The sequence below is a fragment of the Periplaneta americana genome, chromosome 6 (genome assembly GCF_040183065.1).
Source record: "Periplaneta americana isolate PAMFEO1 chromosome 6, P.americana_PAMFEO1_priV1, whole genome shotgun sequence".
Taxonomy (NCBI): Eukaryota; Metazoa; Arthropoda; class Insecta; order Blattodea; family Blattidae; genus Periplaneta; species Periplaneta americana.
This window is the reverse complement of record NC_091122.1, coordinates 69,416,786-69,437,953: the sequence shown is the minus strand read 5'-3', so window position 1 is coordinate 69,437,953 and position 21,168 is coordinate 69,416,786. Positions and strand designations below refer to the sequence as shown.

General features: G+C 37.2%; 1 protein-coding gene across 1 annotated transcript in view; it reads left to right on the top strand.

The window, feature by feature from the left end:
- LOC138701416 (knirps-related protein-like) overlaps positions 1-21,168 on the top strand; it is a 107,751-nt gene that overhangs the window by 14,667 nt on the left and 71,916 nt on the right. The gene's annotated exons all lie outside the window — the stretch shown is intronic.

Below are 21,168 nucleotides of genomic sequence, written 5' to 3'. Positions count from 1 at the left end.
GAATTGAATTATGGTTTATTTAACGACGCTCGCAACTGCCGAGGTTATATCAGCGTCGCCGGTGTGCCGAAATTTTGTCCCGCAGATGTTCTTTTACATGCCAGTAAATCTATTGACATGAACCTGTGGTATTTAAGCACACTTACCGACTGTGCCATCCAAAGTAAGAAAAAACTGAATATACGAAGAAAACCTAGATAAACTTGCTTCAAGCGCAGTAGATGATTGTGGTTTTTTAAACAGAAATAGAACTCTAAGATTTTTTTTTTTAATTTTATGTTAACATCCATGTGTAAGAACTTTTTAAGCTAAGTTATGTATACCTGGTAAGGTTTATCTTGTCTCAGTAGCAATAAAACCAAGTCCCTTCAAATGAGGGTGGATTCCTTTCAAATCCTTGTTATTGTACAGGCTACCGGAACTCAGTTTCTTGAAAGACAAGCTCAGTGATGGAACTATACAGTACGAAGAGAGATATTTTGTTACTTTATTTTGTGCTACAGAATGTATTAACTAGTTCCTTCCGCCACTGGATGGATGGACGGCATCGCTCCACTCCCCCATCACCTTAACAACACAGACGAAGTAAGACATATCTCCTTTCTATCTCTTTTTACAGTTAGGCAAGATACATCACACAGATTTGAGTAAAAATCAATATCACTTCCAAGAATTCACTGAGTATTATGCATTCACTTATGAAATACTAAGATAATTAAGATAAGCCTCTTCATGTCGCTGGCCTCCTGTAAAGGTTTTAGCTCTTGAAGCCTTGGTTTTTTTGATCCGACGCATGCAACGTGTGAGGCGCGAGGCCCGCCTCGCACAAATCCGGACTACACGAGAGATAGTGAGTGGTTCTATGGCTGCGAGGTGCGAGTTCTGCGCACCTTGCAGACACAGAAACCACTCACTATCTCTCGTGTAGTCCGGATTTGTGTGTTGCGGGCCTCGCACCTTGCATGCATCGGTTAAAAAAAACCAAGGCTTTACATACTTAACGCGGACGGAGAGCTACTCCGCTTTAATGTGGACACTTTATCGTGGACACTGTTCAGACTGCTCCATAGAATTTTCCACTCTCCTCTACTTCTTGCTGTCGTGGACCATTGTCGACCTGCGTGTTCTTTGAAGATGTCTGCCCATCTTTTCCTAAGTCAGCCTCGAAGCCGCTTGCCTGCTCTGGGATCCCACATGGTAGACTTGGTCCATCGGCCGTCCTCCATTCTTCCGATCTGGCCTGCCCAGCTCCACTAACTTTTAAAAGCTAGATGTGCGATATCTGTAATTGATGCCCTTTGAAGCAGTTCTTCGTTGGTGATTCTGTCTCTTAAGGATAAGCCTAGAATTTTGCGTATCATCTTCCGTTGGCATATTTGTATCGCTTTCGTCTGTTTAGATGTTGGAGACCATGTCTGATTTCCATTCAGCAATACTGGGTAAGTGCAGGTTTCTAGGGTGTCTAGTTTTAGTGTTATCTAGAAGCACGAATTTAAGGGACCAAAATGCACGGCATATCAGTGCAATTCTCCGTTGTATTTCTCTCTCCATGCTGTCTTCGAAGGATACTTTCTGCCCTAGGTACATGTACATATGGTACAATCGTTCGGTCTACTGTGATTGGGGTTTGGGGTCCATTAGTGATCAGTAGAGACGAGAATTTCATGCACTATAAAACCACTAAATATGCATGCATTCTTGCACTATCAAATTATGAAACATGTACAATCAAGCAAAAAATACATTAAAATATACACTTTCATTTTTCTTCCAAATTTCTTATTTGACTTCATTTTTTTTTTTTTTTTGGCACAGTCAACAACTAACAACATTTTTAAGTTGGTTTCTGTGAGGTTCCTGCGCTTGTCAGTCAATATTTTTCTGTAGCCAGAGAATGATGTTTCTACATCTCAAAAAGTTATGGATGCAAACTTGAATGTACCTTTTTCTGTTATTCAGTTTCTTTTCCTTCTTCAATCCTGATTCTTGAAGCTAAAATAAGGGATATAAAAATCGAGGAACTGAGTTTTCCACTCAAAACCATTAAAACATGCATTTAAACTGAATATAATGTATATTATATGCACGATTAAGCTAAACATTTCTTAAATATGCATTATGCACGTTTTTTATCCCCAAAAAAGTCAAAACATGCAAATATGCACGGAAAAAGTACACATATTTGAAATCGGAAAGTAATGAAATGCATAATTACTAAGTTCCAGCTATGTCCTATGTTGCTATAAAAACATGCATTTGCATGACATTCTCCTCTCTAGTCATCAGTTTTGTTTTGGTCATATTCATGGATAGGCCTGCCGTTCTGCTTGTGTATTGAGTTCTTGGAGCATGGACTAGATACACCAGTATTAATTCATTATTCTGCGTCCTTATTGTATGCTAAGAAGCTAAAATAAATAGGCCTATTAGATAATTCACAACACTTCCAGTCAAAAATTGTTAGTGTGTGGCAATGTTCGGAATTAGTAATTGATAGTTTCCTAATGGATATAGAGAAATAAATTGAAAAACATTACATTTTCTTTACGTTAAGAGGATAATGTCTGTAACGCATCGCGTTTGGAAAATGTTTATCGAGAGACTTTAGTGCCTATTAGCAGATCACATGAAACGATCTTGTGTAACATTAATTACTTAAATATTTTTAGGCATGGATAATATCGTCATCGTCAACATTATTATCCGTCTTCAAAGACTAGGCAATTTGCTCCATTTATGACCATATAAATAGCTAAGGTAACATAAGTGAAGTACAGGGGTAGGTGTAGACACTGTAGTTTTTATGAAATCGAAATAAATCTCCACTTCCGTGACGAAAATCGAACTTGTATGGTTTTGTAGCCTGAAACCCTAACATGTTAGAACCAGCAGAGACCTCAAAGACATACAGCTCTTGCATTATGTCCAGACACTCCCCCCCCTCTTCCTACAGAGCTGCGCACAAGATCGGATGAGTCTACTTACGAATTATAGGGGAATAGGTTAGTCTTTTGCTTTGAAGTCGGTAGACACACGCCCGACCTTCCCTTCTACTCCTACCCGCTCCACAGAAACGTTGTTACCCTACTGCGCATCGCGAGTGTTTTGACAAAATGCATGAGTTGTACGCTGTTTTGGAAATAAAAAGAAGAGGAAGACAGGAAATAGGAGAGACTGGAGAAAGCTGGGTTTGCAGTGAAAGACCTGCCCTTGGGCAGAACACTAAATGAATGAATGAATGAATGAAGAAATGTATGAATGAATGAATGAATTGTCGGAAGGATTTTTTTTTAATTAATTGGTATAAACTGTATTAGAATTATTAGAATTAAAAATGTGTTTGTAGAAAATATTTACTTAAAAAAACTATATTTCATGCGTATTTATTGAGAGTTGTTGGCACGAAAGTTACAAGTCTTTAGTCAGTGTGAGTATTGGTTAAGAATCTTTCACGAAGACTGGATCGTGGTGTAAACAGATGACTTTAAATCACACTTGCAATTCATTCATGACAAAACGTTAGTAACAGTCATTGGCCTTTTCCGCTACGTCTGATTTCACTTTGATGTAATCATGCGCGGTGACATACGGGGCACATTAAGTTGTAGGTACTCAAGCTATAACCAGATTGGTAGCTCAGTCGGCAGATCGCTGGCTTATAACGACTGTGGACCCGAGTTCAGATCTCTGGGAAGGCAGGGTTGTATTTGTGGTCAACAAAGTCAAGTTTGTTAAAGCTTTCAAGAGATTCTTCCTTTTCCCCCTCGTCATTTTGTTAATACTCTCCACATTTCCCCTTTCATTATTATAATTTCTTTCTTAGAAAATAGAGTACTGCTTGTGTTTACGTGACACTGAATCGATCTCTGTCATGGTGAGAGTTCTTCGCGATTTGTTCAAAGATGGCACGTCGCTGGCACCGAAGCCCCCAAGGTTTTTTCCTCCTCCTGAAAGATTCATTTAGATCCGTGAGATACGGAAAATCACTACAACCAGATATACGGTTTACGAATTTGATGACTAGAAATTCGTGGGGTGGTGGATGATGGGTCCTGCTTAGCCGGGCAGCAAACTTGTCACGCTACCAACTACATCACAAATACACAAAAACCTATTTAGGTTAAGGGGTTAGGTACAGCTTACAGCAGTAAAATTTTTGGAAATACTTAACATTTTTTCCTCCATTATTGTATCTTATTGTATCGTACAATAATGAAAATTGGTACAGTCAACGCTCGATAACTCGTATTAAAGGGGGCGGAATTCTGTCCGAGTTACGAAAAGTCCATCTTACTGAAGAGAAATAAAATACGTTAGGAATGAACACTAACACCATATGTTATCTATACAGTAGCAATATTATCATCATCATCATCAACCACAGGGATTAGGCCTATTGGCCTGTTCCGTCTTCAAAGTTTATGTCGTCTATCCATCTTTATTACATCTTTATTACTGAGAATCTTCAAAGCAATATTATACTGAACTTTAATGCAACAAGATTATCAATACATGCCAGGTAAAACGGAAACACCAATAACACAGATAGTGGACAAAATGCATTAATCAGAGTCTATTGTAATTCGATTGGACTATTATAGGAGCACGATAGTGATTTATCTGCCACTTTGTTGTTGTTTTTCCCAGCAGAACGTTTGAAAAAGTTGTCAATCTTCTTTTGTGAAAACGTTTGATGTTGCTTGCGAACAATTACCTCACGTACACTCCTATCAGAATGTGTGTCACGTTCATAATCAAAATTTTATTTTCGAAAAATTTGGTCTGAGTTGTCCGAAGTCCGAGATATCGGGGTCCGAGTTATCGAGCGTTTACTGTATATGAAACAAATTTTTTTACGATTTAAAAAATTATTTATACATATATTTTTAAATTAAAAACGTTAGCAGTTTACTGTGCAGTGATGAAGCGTTTCCCTCATAAATCATAAACTTGTTAATTTTTATGTTCGCTCCTTTTATTTTATTGCTGAAACTCATGTTTACAATATCATGCTCTTTCAACCACATTCCTTAATAAATAATATATTTTTTTTTATTTTGTGTTAGAAGAAAATACTGATATTTGATCATTTTTAAATGAATTTATTTTTATCAGACAATCTATCAAAGGTATAGAAGTGATCTTGCATCATATTGTAGATATGACATGCATAAATACACACAAAAAGTTTCATTACAGTATGTTGGATAGTTTTTGAGTTACGTGGGAAACGCTTCATCGCTGCACAGTGAACTAAATTTTGAAAAAAAAAAAAAAATGTAAATAATTTTTTCAAATTATAAAAATATTTTTTTCCTATAGCAGAAGGACAATGTTTTACACATACTAATTTTCATTATTGTACAAGATACAGTAATGGAGGAAAAAATGTTGAATATTTCCAAAATTTTACTGCTGTAAGCTATACCTAACCCCTTAAATTGCTTAGGGACGCTTCATGTTCCACGCTATCGCTATACCTCTATTATACGTATGTCGATCCAACGTCATTATTCTATTCACAGATACTGTATAAAATAGTTAAATTATAAGAGCAATAAACACGAAAAAAAAAATAAAAAAAATTATATACTCTCCTACTATATGCATGTTATACGTAGTATTCTTATTAGGTTCGTTCCAACAAGCGGTTCATGGATCAGTTCATGTACGGTTCCTGTACCATCTTGTGCGCATGCGCTAGTTGATCATCTGCTATGGGATTGAAACTGGACTGGTCGCTGTTGGAACGCTTTCGCGGATCGTTATGTACTAAATCCAGAAATGCTATAACTGTGATCATCTTTGCTAAGAACGAGATGCTTATTATCATCGTTTTGCAGCTAATTCTAATTGCAGAAAATAGAATTTCGATCATTTTCTATAAAAAGATGACAAAAAATATGGAAGGCAAGAATTCCGCTAATTCAATGTCGTGTACTGGGGGACTCTCATCTAAAAATAGTTCTTTTTTTTAAATTATTAATGTATGTACGTTATTTATTATACTTTTAATCAAAGCTGCATGTTGAAATTGTAATTAACTATTTCAATACCCAAATAATTTCCATTCCCTTTCTTTTTGGCGAAAATTTAAATTAAATCTCTAGTTTTATTATTCGTCTGTACTGTCACTTTTCATCTTTAACCACATTGATGTGAACAGTCGATCATGTCTTTCTTCAGTATCCAGGAGACGTTGATGAGCTTATGCGCATACGCGTCTCTCGTACTCTTCCGTACATGCCTCAATCCACGGACTATTTTTGACCTTTCCGAACCCGTGTCAAAAGCTTGTTGGAACGCCCGACTGCAGTACATGTTTGCGGTTCAGAACTGGTTCGGATTGTGTTGGAACGCTTTTTCTGTACTGCGCATGCTCACGATGGTTACGGACGGTTCCTGACTGTTGTTGGAACGAACCTATTGACAATTCACATTAAAGTCCTATATTTCCCCGTCATGTACCTGTGTTGTGAAAGAAACTTTTAAACATGACATAAACAGCAGTTTCCATAAATTTTAAAATATCTGTGATATATTCAATAAGAGAAAGAATTATAACAGAGAGAAGGCTAAGCCTATATAAGAAATTGAGGGGCTCTGGAATAACAACTTAACGCAGTTTACTTTGTTTTTCGTTTCCAGTACATATTGAATGTTGGATGCTCTGTACCTCAAATTCAAGATTTTGCAGTTAAGTTCTTGTTTCAGAGAACGCCTCTATTTCAAAATTTACAGTCATTCCTTATAAATATACCTATATTGAATTTGTACAAATCCCTGGGAATATGCCTCTGAGTAATGACTTTTAGAATATAAGTCACTCAAAACAATTTACCTATAGGCATATCTGTAGCTGGGTACACAAGACTTGGCAAAGAAAAGAAATATCGAAATACGAAAGGAACTGAATGAGATCAACTAGGGACACCACCCAGAAGAAATGGCAAATGAAACACAAAAGAGGCCTTCGTACATCAAGAGGAAAATGAAATCGATGAAAACGAAAGAAGAGTTATTCGCAATAATTTGTAATTTTAACGGATGCAGAATGCCCAATATGTGAAGACGTAGCACCAGAAGAAGAAAAATGAGAAGCAATATTCGTACCCCATGAGCAAGGAAAGGATTTCTATGTAAATACATATTCCTTAATAAAGCTAATAATTATATTTTGCATTATCTTTATGTTGTGGATTTGATGTTAGAGACTGAATTCATTTTGCACAGGATAGGGACCGATGGCGGGTTTATATGAATGCGGCAATGAACCTGCGGGTTCCTTAAAAGCCATAAGTAAATAATTATCGTTATGTTTCACACTGTGTAGAGTTGAAAAATGTTACTTTTATTTTTCATATTTCAGAGTTTAGTATACATTTTAATTAATTTCCGTATATTTTCCATATTCCATATAAGCTTTTAACAATAAAATAAAATAAAATTCCCTTAACTTTTAAACACACATCTCAACAAAATAACTTTAAACATTTTCAGTAATTCCTTTAAAATCAGAGTTATTTGAAAAATAGCAGTCCTCTCAACAATGGGAAAGTAAGTTAAGAAACTGTATTATTTTAATTTTGACGTTTGTAACAGAAAACAGATATGCAGCTCCACAGTTAGGCCTACATGTCACATAATACACATTGGTTCAGTTCTGTTAATCATTCTATAAAGACGGTTGTATGCCAAAAATAACACATTCAACCAAATAAGTTATATTTCCGAATTTAATTATGGTTTATCAACTGACAATAAAATATTATTTTGTATATTGGAGAAATAAAGTGAGTGTAAGGGTAGAGTACATCAGTTATTCATAGATTTCAAAAAGGCATATAACTCGGTAAAGAGTGAAGTTTATATAATATTCTTACTGAATTTATTATTCCCAAGAAACTAGTTCGATTAATTAAATTGTGTCTCAGTGAAACGTACAGCAGAGTTCGTATAGGCCAGATTCTATCCGATGCTTTTTCAATTCACTGCGGGCTAAAGCAGGGAGATACACTATCACCTTTACTTTTTAACTTCGCTCTAGAATGTGCCATTAGGAAAGTTCAGGATAACAGAGAGGGTTTGGAATTGAACGGGTTACATCAGCTGCTTGTCTATGCAGATGACGTGAATATGTTAGGAGAAAATCCACAAACGATTAGGGAAAACGCGGAAATTCTACTTGAAGCAAGTAAAGAGATAGGGTTGGAAGTAAATCCTGAAAAGACAAAGTATATGATTATGTCTCGTGACCAGAATATTGTACGAAATCGAAACATAAAAATTGGAGATTTATCTTTCGAAGAGGTGGAAAAATTCAAATATCTTGGAGCAACTGTAAGAAATATAAATGACACTTGGGAGGAAATTAAACGCGGAATAAATATGGGAAATGCCTGTTATTATACGGTTGAGAAGCTTTGTCATCTAGTCTGCTGTCAAAAAATCTGAAAGTTAGAATTTATAAAACAGTTATATTACCGGTTGTTCTGTATGGTTGTGAAACTTGGGCTCTCACTTTGAGAGAGGAACAAAGATTGAGGGTGTTTGAGAATAAGGTTCTTAGGAAAATATTTGGGGCTAAGAGGGATGAAGTTACAGGAAAATGGAGAAAGTTACGCAATGCAGAACTGCACGAATTGTATTTCTCACCTGACATAATTAGGAACATTAAATCTACACGTTTGAGATAGGCAGAGCAGGTAGCATGTATGGGGGAATCCAGAAAAATACGTATGGAGTGTTAGTTGGGAGACCGGAGGGAAAAAGACCTTTGGGGTGTCGAGACGTAGATGGGAGGATACTATTAAAATGGATATGATGGTAGGAAATGGATTAATCTTGAGCAGGTTAGGGACCGATGGCGGGCTTATGTGAGAGCAGCAATGAACTTGCTGGTTCTTTAAAAGCCATTTTTGTAAGTAATTTGTGTCAGTGTGTAGTATCGTCTACACAAAAGTTCCTGGTGGAACATATTCAAACCAGTAAACATCAGGCTAACAAACAACGAAATTCCAAGCAGAGACAATTGTTTTCAACAGAACCAACAACATTGAATGTAAGGCCCGAGTTCAACATCCACCTGTGCCATTCTCTTATCACTGCTGACATTTCTCTGTACAAACTGAAGAATGAGTGCTTCAGTGATTTCCTTGAGGAATATACTCAACATAAAATCCCGGATATGTCAACACTTAGGAAGACGTATGCCCCATCCATCTACCAACAGACAATACAGAAGATAAAAGAGATTAAATTAACGATGGTCCCAATTTCGGTTTCCATCGATGAGACTACCAACAAAGAAGGTAGGCTTGTTGGCAATGTAGTTATTGATTTGTTAAGTGAACAATATTCACATAACAAAATAGCACAGTGAAAGATAAGGTACAGTACGTCATTATATTCTTTGTTTAGTTTGATTAAACTATACTAATATTTAACGTAGATAGTCATTTTTTATATTATTTTAAGTCCATATTTAATTCCATATTTTGATAAAAATAAGTACATATACAGAATATTTACATATTTAATATATTTTTAGCCCATATAAATCCGTTCCCTGCTCATGAGGATAAATACGTTTTGTGATTCATCTAGAAATATTAAATGTGGGTGAAATCTGAGCAAAGACATACTTTGGATTCAAGATCCTATAAGAGATACGGCGCATGAGAAAATCTCTTGTTCGAATTGACGAATTTTTTAGTGTATTATTGTCAAATTATAGGAATTAACATTTCTTGTATCACAATACTTCCCGTCATGCTATTTTATATCAAAGGGTAACAATGGGATATGTAGCTGAAGTGTCGGCCATGATATTAATTTTTTAATTCTGGATCTGAAAATTTCATTGCTGAAAGTGGTCAATTCTAGATGAAATTTTATTATCGAATTATGTAGACGTGGACCATAATTACTGTATAGTAAATCAGCAGATGTGACACATTTAGGTTCATCTAATTTAAGAATTTCAGTTCGTCTTATATTGTGATCATGTGGCTGAGTTACAAATTTCATTCTATTTTTATGATAAATAGAACAGAAAATAAATTAGAATTATTCATATTTGGTGAATATGGTTTCGGATGTGCATTAATAACATAAGTAAATATCAGCTACCACGGTAGATATCGTAAATTTACTGATTCTACATTGTAATAAATCGATAAAAAAGAATACATTATAAAAATGTAGTTCTGACGATGGCCCATAACAGGCTTAAACATGTAACAGGTACTGTAAAATTTAACACGAGAAAGAATATAATATACATTCCGAAGTGATATAGTGTTAAAAGTTGTGTAATAATAATGCATAAAATTGTAGACTTGACAAAGTACATCTCTGTAAAAGTTTTTCATAGACAAGTTGCGTAATGCGTCTTAAAACTGTACTGCTCGTAGCTGAAAAAGATCAGGAAGTTTAAGATATGCATTGTAATGGTGATGAATATGAAGTACTGCCAGTTATTTTTATATACTTCTTGTCTTACATTCTTGCCTGTACTTGGCATAACAAGGGCTTGCAGAAGCGCGCAGTTAAGGCGTTGCTCTGAGAGCCGGAAAGTCGCGAATCAAGGATTTTCTCCATTAATCCCATTATTTCGGCTGCACTGTGGCCCTGAGCTTTACTCAAATTCTAACAAAATTCAGTACCAGGATAAAGGCGGCAAGTACGTAGGAGTGACTTCAGTACTGCCACTAATGCCGATTTTTTAGTAAGAAAGAGGGGAGCCTTACATCCAGTTATCGCTGCGCCTCCATTGCCTAAATGAGTATATCTTACCTATACTTGGCATAAAACCGTCTTCTCAGAAATTTCGAGTGTAAAAAATAAATGAATAATACAAATTTAACAAAACTATTATTCTGTTAACAAACAAATCAGAAGCTGTTATAACACCCATTACAAAATTATTCACAACAAATGTTCTACCAAATATACGAGTACTACAAACCAATAACGTTGCACTTGCCACATACTAATATTAAATTTATGCTCGACCATGCCCAAACGTAGTAATTATACACCTGGTAGCAGACCTTTAATGCATGTCATTAAAGTACACCTACTCATTAAAGGTCAGGTCTTTCAGCCAATGACGACTCAGGTTACAACTGTTCAGCCAATGACAGGTCAGCTTTCTACCTTATAAAACCGCAAGTATCGATTATTCTCGGATATACAATCGAAAGAGAATTAGCGAAAAGTCACGGAGGCTGGAAATCCAATACTGTCGCAGAAGGTTATGTTCTGTTACTATAATAATTAGCGTTAATTGTAAATAATATTCAAATAAATTCAATTTGTCATCTCGTTTTTCAATGTCTAATTTAATTTCAATTTTATCTCTGTAGGTTCTTATGGCCTAGCAAGGCCAATGTGGATATCTGTTCCTCGGAAAAAATCAATACTTTCGCGTCTGCGCACATCTCACAACATACGGTACATTGCTGAAGGTCAGATACAATTAAAATTAATAATATCAAGTTAGAAATATGGTCGAGCATAAAAAGTCGTATGAAACTCGCCTATAATGGTAATTAAGAAGCTCGTATGAAAATTATGAAACTCGCTTGCGCTCGTTTCATAAATATCCATACTCACTTCTTAATTACCTTCATTATGTCGACCTGGTTGGCAAGTTGGTATAGCGCTGGCCTTCTATGCCCAAGGTTGCGGGTTCGATCCCGGGCCAGGTCGATGGCATTTAAGTGTGCTTAAATGCTACAGGCTCATGTCAGTAGATTTACTGGCATGTAAAAGAACTCCTGCGGGACAAAATTCCGGCACATCCGGCGACGCTGATATAACCTCTGAAGTTGCGAGCGTCGTTAAAATAAAACATAACATTAACCTTCATTATAGGCTCGTTGCATAATGTACTATTGTTAAATAGGGTATCTTTATGGTTAGACATGCGAAGTTCGCCAAAGTAGGTGATAAATAATTAAGCTTCAGAAATAATGATGATAATAATAATAATAATAATAATAATAATAATAATAATAATAATAATAATCATAACAGCTGTCGCCGTCTTCCGGAAACCAAACGCCACTCCTCTCTGTTCATCCATTGGCCTGACTTTAATCCTCTAGCATCCATAGCTGCTACAGTAAAACCTTGCTAAAACGTACCCTCTATAAAAAGGAAACCTGCACAAACGAAAAATAAATTTGGGAACGGAATGATTTCCTATGTAAAATAATAATTTAAAACGGAAAACTGCCTAACGCGAAAACGGAATCATTTTTAGGCACCATTTAGGTAAACAAAAAAAAAACTGATTAAAACGGATAATTCTAAGCGCAAATGTTGCTAAATTCTTTCAAACCATTTTTAATTTTGCGATAATACTGTACGAAGCATGACTACCTGCAATGATCTGGAAGATTTTCGCTATTCTTTGTCAGGCGTTGGTGGTAAAGCTTTTCTAACCATGTCACTATCCTGTGCTTATTGTCAAGGACCTAGGCAGGTTACTGACCTCCTGTACCGTTACTTCTTCCAACCCTCTTGCATTTTCTTTCATTTATTCTCACTTTTGTGCTAATAATCCAATATAGTGATAGAGGACAGTGCGAGTAGAATAAAACTGCGAATAATTGTAGTGTAGTGTCAATTTAGCTTCACATTTCCGTTTATTTATTCTAAGTTTTGTGTTAATATGCCAATACAGTGTTAAATAACAGTGCGAATGAAGTAAAACAATAATAAATAATAAAAAAGCCTACGTGACCAGTTCTATAATGGGACAGTGGCTTCATAATTTTAATGGAGCAATGAAACGTCAAGGTTATAAGGTCATACTGTTTTAGACAATGCTGCCTGCCATCCAAGGATCGATTTGTCTAACGTGAAGTTCATCTATTTTATATCAAACACAACTTCAATTACACAACCGATGGGTTCCCTTATAAAAAAAAGTCGCGGCAATGCAGTTACAGGTAGTTTTGTATACAAACTCTGAATACGTCGGAATAAAAGTTGTTATGTTTTATTTAACGACGCTCGCAACTGCAGAGGTTATATCAGCGTCGCCGGATGTGCCGGAATTTTGCCCCGCAGGAATTCTTTTACGTGCCGGTAAATCTACTGACATGAGCCTGTCGCATTAAAGCACACTTAAATGCCATCGACCTGGCCCGGGATCGAACCCGCAACGTTGGGCATAGAAAGCCAGCGCTATACCAACTCGCCAACCAGGTCGAACGTCGGTACAAGGTGAACTGCCCACTATTGGAGATAGCAATTAGACAAAATTAATAACGTTTCCTCTATCTAACAGATTTCTATGATATTATAATATAATATAGTAGTTACAGTTTTGTTTACAAACTTTGATTTCGTTTGTATAACGAAACAATCTCTTAATAGGGGTACATTTAGACAAAATTAATAACTTTTCTCCTATGTAACAGATTTTCATGTAACTTTATACAGTAGTTTCAAGTAGTACATTTGTGTTATATACAAACTCTGATTACCGTTTGTATAAGAGAAATGACCCTTATGGAGGTTGCATTTAGACAAAATTAGTAACTATCTCCTATATAATATATTTTCGTGAAACTTTATATAGTATTTAGAGACTCCATATTTATTTTGTATACAAATTCTGATTACTTTTGTGTAGGAGAAAATGCCCCGTATAGGAGAATGCATTTACACAAAATTAACAACTTTTGTATTAAGGTGTTTTAATTTGGAAATTGAGGTTTCGATATAATCATTTTCTTCTCTCAATATTTCCGTAGATTGTTTCACAAATTGTAATCTTATTCGATGGATATATCTCGTGAAGTATGTTCTTAGATTTTGCCTAAGAATCTTTTCAGTGGAATCTGTTTTGGTTACCGATCTCAATGGAGCCACAGATGTTAGTCACATATCAGAGTCCGTCCCATTCAAGTCTTCGAAAATGTTTGCTTATAAATGGACTGACTGGAACTACCGTTAAACTCACATTTATGAATCTTTTGAAATTAACAGTTATCATCTCTCTTTCTATTTCACTCGGTATGACTTCATTTAATATATATATATATATAGGCCTATGTGCAACTGCTATAGCCAACAATTTTTGTAATCCTACCTCGGTTATTTTTCTGTATTACTAGGTAATTTTTTCTTCTTTGGGGTAAGAGTGTTTTTCACTTCTAAATATCTGTTACAAGCATGGCATATTTCAAAATGTCTACTTTTATACTCTTTTTTTAGACACACTTATCGGTGTCTGGTTAGTTTGAGATTCACTGTCAATGCCAAAGTTTCTTCTGGAGTGTATGAACGAGATGCAGGCACAGCCTACCGGTTGGCCTACTCCTTTTCGTTGGTCGAATCGTACAGATACGGAACATAATTTGGAGCGAGTCTTGATGGGAGTCCACCTGTGTGTAGGTAAAAATTTCACACGACTGTCCACAAGTAGCATATATAGCCCCTACAGTGGCTTTTATTTACTGCAAATGCGCAGTGTGTTGTAAGCGAAACATACAATAAGGGAGCTCCAAATTTTTTTTTCCGTATCTTACGTGGAGTTTCTATTGTTGCTTTCTTAATAGCAGAGGAAGCATTTCATTTACCTTCCTTGGCAAAACTTATCTACATTGCAAAAGTTAATTCTTCTGAACTACAAGAAATAACTAATTCTTTGAATTGCCTTTGTTTCGACCTCATACTTGCTGTATTGGAAAAGGTTTCTTGGGCGACCACGACTTTTTCCAGGTGTACGTTTTCCCTAAATTTTTATTACTATCACGATGAGAACCTAATCTAATAAATAGCTCACTAAGCCAGTGTTCGTTTCGTAAAAAAAACTCATATTCTTTATCCTCTTGCTCTTCAACGATAAATTATCTTATAGGAAAAATGTAATATTTTAGTTACTATTAGGCCTACACCTTTTGGGCACTCGGAAAACTTATTTGATACATAATTAACAAGCTGTCACCTTCCATTCGCTGGATTGTACTTCGGAAGCAGATATGGTTCTCAGATATTCGAGAAAAATTGCACTACTGCACCTGGAAAGAATAGTGCGCATAATTTACCACTTCCGCAAATCTACGCACTTTAAGACTTCATTTAAAATAGAGATAATACTCGAGGAGGTGAAAAAAAATCATTTTTGGACGCAACAAAGAGTGTTTTCTTTTCTCAACCTTAGCCATTTGTGTACTAAATGGTCATATTTATATTTTGTCCCGTGTCTATTCATGCTCATTTGACGTGCTATAACAGCATTAAATATAACATAAACATACAATTTTACATACCTGAAAAACTACATGACATATTGATACTGAAGGAAATCCTAGATCATATATACCCAAACTGCTCGGCCTTATAGGATTTGACGGTAACATCTTTTGTCAGGTTTATTATGCTGCCATCTAGTTGTTACACAAGGAGTCACGTCATAACTCCCATTTGGATTGCATTAGCGACTGTACTGCCATTTCGTGTTCATTTACGGCGGACAGTTGACGATCCTGGCGGTTGTTCTCTTTTAAATGCTACCTATTTTAACATGGGGATGAGCAATCTGTTAAATATCTGATCTGGGAGGAAATCTACCACTTACAACATAGATACAGCACAAAGAAAACGACAGACTCGCGGCACTTGCTGAGTAAGAATGCTGGGTGGTCGAAATGTGGTATGTTACCGATCTCTTATCTCGCTCTGCAGCCACCTCCGCTGATTAAGATCATCAAGTGAGGACTACTCAGTTATATAGGAAAAATAATTTAAAGGCTCTATTTAATTTTTCACACATGATTTCTCTACTTTTGTCCTCCTATATATGGATTTTGGACCACTATACGGTGTAGCTCGGGCAGTAGTGAGTTTTCCTGCTTATTCAGAACTGCGCCCGGTATGGGGTTCGATACCAGCCTCAATAGCTGTTCTGAGTTATTCCCATTATAGGCAAAGGCGAATGTCAGGAAATCATATGACGAATCTTAGCCCTCAACTTGCCAAATACCACCTCGCTATCAGCAACTCCATCTATGCTAAATAACGTAGTAATGGTTGGTAAAGCGTTGTTAAATAACAAACTAAAATAAAGAAAATAAATCCGTAGATATGTACTTTTAAAATTCCTGCACCAGGAAAAATCGTGCTAGGTTATTCCTAGCGCAGCATGTTAAAATTCTGGTTGGGTGAAGTTACCTGAAGGAGGATGAATAACTTTCGGCGCTGGACCTTGGAATTATTTCATTGGCATTATCACCTTCGTAACATTCAGATGCTAGATAACCATAGCAGCTGATAAAGCATGGCCTGCCAAATCTCTACACAAGTCAAATAAAATTCAATTTACCTTGCATTTCAATGCACGCACGGACTATGAAGTTCCTGTCCGTCCTCTATTTATACTCCCAATTCCTCGTCATAGAATCTGCCGCCTCTTCCACTTCTCGACCCACTGTAATGAACGGTTTTCTCACAGATAAAAATCGGTTCGTCCAAGGTCGCAAAATGCACGAATCCGTAATTCCTCTGTAATATCTAAGTTCTTGGTGCTGGTTGGGGCTGGTTTTAGGAAGGAACATTTTTCTCTCTCGCTCTCTCTCCCCTTTTATTTCTCCAGCACCACTATGTGTAACCAGCATGAAACAAGCCATTATGTGTCAGACTGGGCCATTACCGTATGTTGGTCCTCTTGAATAAAGTAACATATGAGCAGTACAAGATGTGACGCAAGCTCTATTCTCAGTTGATTGGATACTCGATTATCCTGAACTCTGGGCGCCTCGTGGGCATGGCTGAAGCAGCAAAGCTTGAGGAACGATTAAAGCGTATGTTAAAAGCGCAATGGCTAGGTTTTCCACGCCGAGCAATCGTATTGAATTCCCAGTCATTTCTGAAGAGCATATCGGTGAATCTAAAGAAGAGTGAGATATGAAAAATTCATTAAATCAGCCACTTCGATTCTTAGTTCGTAATTAGTATCAACTATCCCACCTAATTATACATTACCTACTATGTAATTTACTGCTACCATTAGTTATTCAATTGTTTACCCTATATATAGCGAGTAAGGTTATAGCTAGGCTTGTAATGTTGGGGACGAATAGGGTGCGTTACGTTGGTTTTGACTGTCCGTTCGCCAGTCACAGTGTACCTGCTGAATAATAATGCCGAAGGTTAAAGCTTCTCAGGCGCATATTTCTGCAGCGGAACTTGGTGAATGTTTTGAAGTGAATGATGGGAACATTACATGTAAATTATGTAATACTAACATACGAGGTGACAAGCAATATTACAGGGTGTTTAAAAAATACGGGGCATAATTTCAGGTATGTAATTCCCACATGTAGACAATCAAAATAGTTCATTACAACATGTGTCCGGAAATGCTTCATTTCCGAGTTATGGCCTTCACAACATTGAAATTCACCGGAACGTTTTTCTTTCCGCAGGTCGTTGTCATTACAGAAGATGCTCAAAATGTCCACCTCCTGCTTGAATACACACCTCACATCGATGTCTCATTGACCTGCGAACACGATCCCAAACTCCAGGAGTATTGCGTATGTCCTCAGAACATGCCACAATTCGATTCCGAAGGGATTCCAAATCAGGCACCGGAGACGAATAAATCAATGATTTTAAATGGCCCCACAAGTAGAAATCGAGAGGGTTCAGATCAGGTGAGCGTGGAGGCCAAGCAATTGGGCCAACTCTACCTATCTTTCGATCAGGAAACCTTCGATCCAAGTACCGGCGAGCCGTACGACTGAAGTGTGCAGGAGCCCCATCATGCAAGAAGTGAGTGTGTTGACGATTGATCAGTGGAGTGTCTTCTAAAACATGAGGTATGGTGTTTTCCACGAAGTTTGTGTACGCCTACCCCGTAAAGTCTGTTTACAAGTACATGGGGTCCAACTAATCGACCACCAATGATACCGGCCCACATGTTGAGGGAGAACCGCAGCTGGTGATGAGATGGAACAGTTGCACGTGGGTTGGTTTTCATACGCCCATACATGCTGATTGTGGAAATTTGTTATGCCATCTCGTGTGAACTGTGTTTCATCTGTAAATAATAATAAGGCAGGAAAGTTCGGATTTACACCACACTGCTGCAAGAACCACTGACAGAACCTACCTCGTGCAGGGTAATCTGCTGGTAACAGGGCCTGTACACGTTGCAAATGATAAGGATACAATTGATACTCTTTCAACAGTCTCCAGACAGTCGTATGAGGAACATTGACTTGCAACGCTACCCTTCGTGTGCTGATAGAAGGAGTCATGTTCACAGCCTCCAGAATCTCCTCCTGTACTTCTGGAGTTGTAGATCTTGGTCGTCCCCTTCCCAAACCAGGAGAGTTAAATTTTCCATTCTCGCACAGACGGTAATGGAGACGTACAAATGTCTTCCGATCTGGACATTGTCGCTGTGGGTACCTCTACTGGTACAAACGACGAGCCAGCGCAGCATTGCCGTCCGCCTTACCGTACATGAAGTGTATCTCTGCCAGCTCTTGATTTGAATACATGTCGCACAGTCTAACGCCTACACAACACTGAATGTAACCTTCGCCTCGGAATGAACTGTCAGAGTGCCCTCTTAATGTCTCCTTTGACGGCAACGACCTGCGGAAAGAAAAACGTTCCGGTGAATTTCAATGTTGTGAAGGCCATAACTCGGAAATAAAGCATTTTCGGACACATGTTGTAATGAACTATTTTGATTGTCTACATGTGAGAAATACATACCTGAAATTATGCCCCGTATTTTTGAAACACCCTGTATATATACGAGACATTGTAGCATAAGAAAAAAAAAAGGAGGAAATTCAAACTCACGATTAATTGTATGATAATTCTTCTGCACATAACGAAAGGTAGTTAGGTTTTTTTAAATTTTATTGGGTTATTTTACGAAGCTGTATCAACATCTGAGGTTATTTAGCTTCTGAATGATATGAAGGTGACAATGCCAGTGAAATGAGTCCGGGGTCCAATACCGAAAGTTACCCAGCATTTTCTCGTATTGGGTTGAGGGAAAACCTCAGAAAAAACCTCAACCAGGTAACTTGCCCCGATCGGGATTCGAACCCGGGCCACCTGGTTTCGCGGCCAGACGCGCTGACCGTTACTCCACAGGTGTGGACAGGTAGTACGTAAAAATATATCTTTGTAATGCTATGTAGCGTATATTTACTTTTAGAGCTTCTCATATTTGTTTATGCACACCTTTTTCATCGCATAATCGATCGCAGAACCAAGTCAATGTCCTCGTACTAGCTCATGTTCCCCGCCTATGTACCAAGCTGCAGTCAACTTGTGTAGTCGGTCTCCACTTATAGTTATAGCTATCTGTTCCTTCTGATTTTGTCCTCTGCTGTAGTATAAATACATAACAATGTGTGTGTAGTGTGTGTGCGCGTCTAATGCCTACCTCCTTCATTTGCATGGTTCGTGTTCCGCATATTGCGGACAGATGGCAGGATTGTGACCCATTTGCAATTTTTACAGCACTTCGAGTAGCCACGCTATACTTACATGATATGTCGTGTACTAGGGTGGGTGTAAGTGTAAGTTGAGTGTAGGAAATTAGTGAGAATGAAGGTGAGGAAGGGAGAAAGGGAAACCCGGTGCCGGCACGTAGCCTACTCCTGTCGAATAACACCAAGGGGGCCGCCAGGCTTAACGTTCCCTTCCGACCGACGAATCACTATCAACAATGACATATTATGCTTTCTCTTCATATGCACTGCGGAGAGATTTCGGATTTAACCCAGGCATATTGGTGCAAAATTTAGTGATTAGAAGCTGTGCACCACCACACCTCCTAGTCTCGAGGTAGAAATTTTATTTTTCATAAAAACTTCTGACAGCGCCACGAATCGAACCCGGGCCGGCCAGTCTGCAGGTAGACACAATATCACAGAGCTAACTCGGCGAACATACATAGCAATGTAATATAGAACATCTTACTTAAATTTAAAATATTTCAAATTGAAAGTCAGAAATCTATTCCACTTAACTGACCATAAATGTTACATAACCACTGGACTAAATCACAGCCAGAATTACGGGTCAAGATTATACAACTCCATATTGGAAATAAATCAGACATAGGTAGTTCTAATTTTGATAAATTTAAGAATACAATTAAGAAATTTTTTAGTGTTCATATCTGATTTCTTTACTTTTCTTAATACCAATACAGGGTGTTTAATAATTATGGGTACAAAACACAGGAGTAACTAGAGGACAATAAAACAAGGAAAAAACTTCTAATAAACATATGTAGGTCTGGAAACCAACCGTTTCCGAATTATTATGTGTTACTGTGATCACCAACTGAATACATTTCGTACATTTGCAATCTCATTTCTTACCTGGCAGACTTAATGGTTGTGCGTAAATCAATTTTTTGCAACATGAGCTGCGCGATCTTTTGGATGATTTGCCTCAATAGGAATGATAGTTGCTGTGGTACATGCATGATGGAGCACTGGCTCACTTTTATTTGAAATTCGAGAGTTCTTACGCACAAGCTTTCAAAACAGATGTAATGGCAGTGGCTTACCAACACCTTGGCCTCCCAGGTCCCCAGACTTCAATCATCTGGAACTTGTTTAGATATTTGAAATATTTTGTGTACTTATTCCAGTCCTGTTGACAATTTCCGGGAATACATTTTCAATGGTTTTCAATTCATTAGAGACACAGCATAAATATTCAAAAGTGTACGATTGTTGATGAGGAAACGTGCTGATGTCTGCCTTGTCATAAATGGTGGTCATATTGATCACATGTTAAACGCTCTTTTTCTCCAGTAGAGTTACATATCGGATGTTATGTTACCCCTGAGCACCTGTACTGATGAGACATAATTAAATCCTATATATTTCGGAAGCACCTGGTTTTCGGAATTATGTTTAAGAAGATTTTTGTATTAGTTCATAAGCCTATACTCACCCCTACAGTTTGTACCTATAAAATCATTGAACCACCTTTCATATATCATTAATTCAAACTTAGGCCTATATTCTGTTCTTCATTTGATTTTTTTTTTTAAATAAGTAACACTGGACGACAAATTTAATCTTTGTTTCTATCCTTTAGATGAAACTATGTAATTTTAACTAAATGAGAGGTGCTGAGTTCATTTCTGAAAACCAA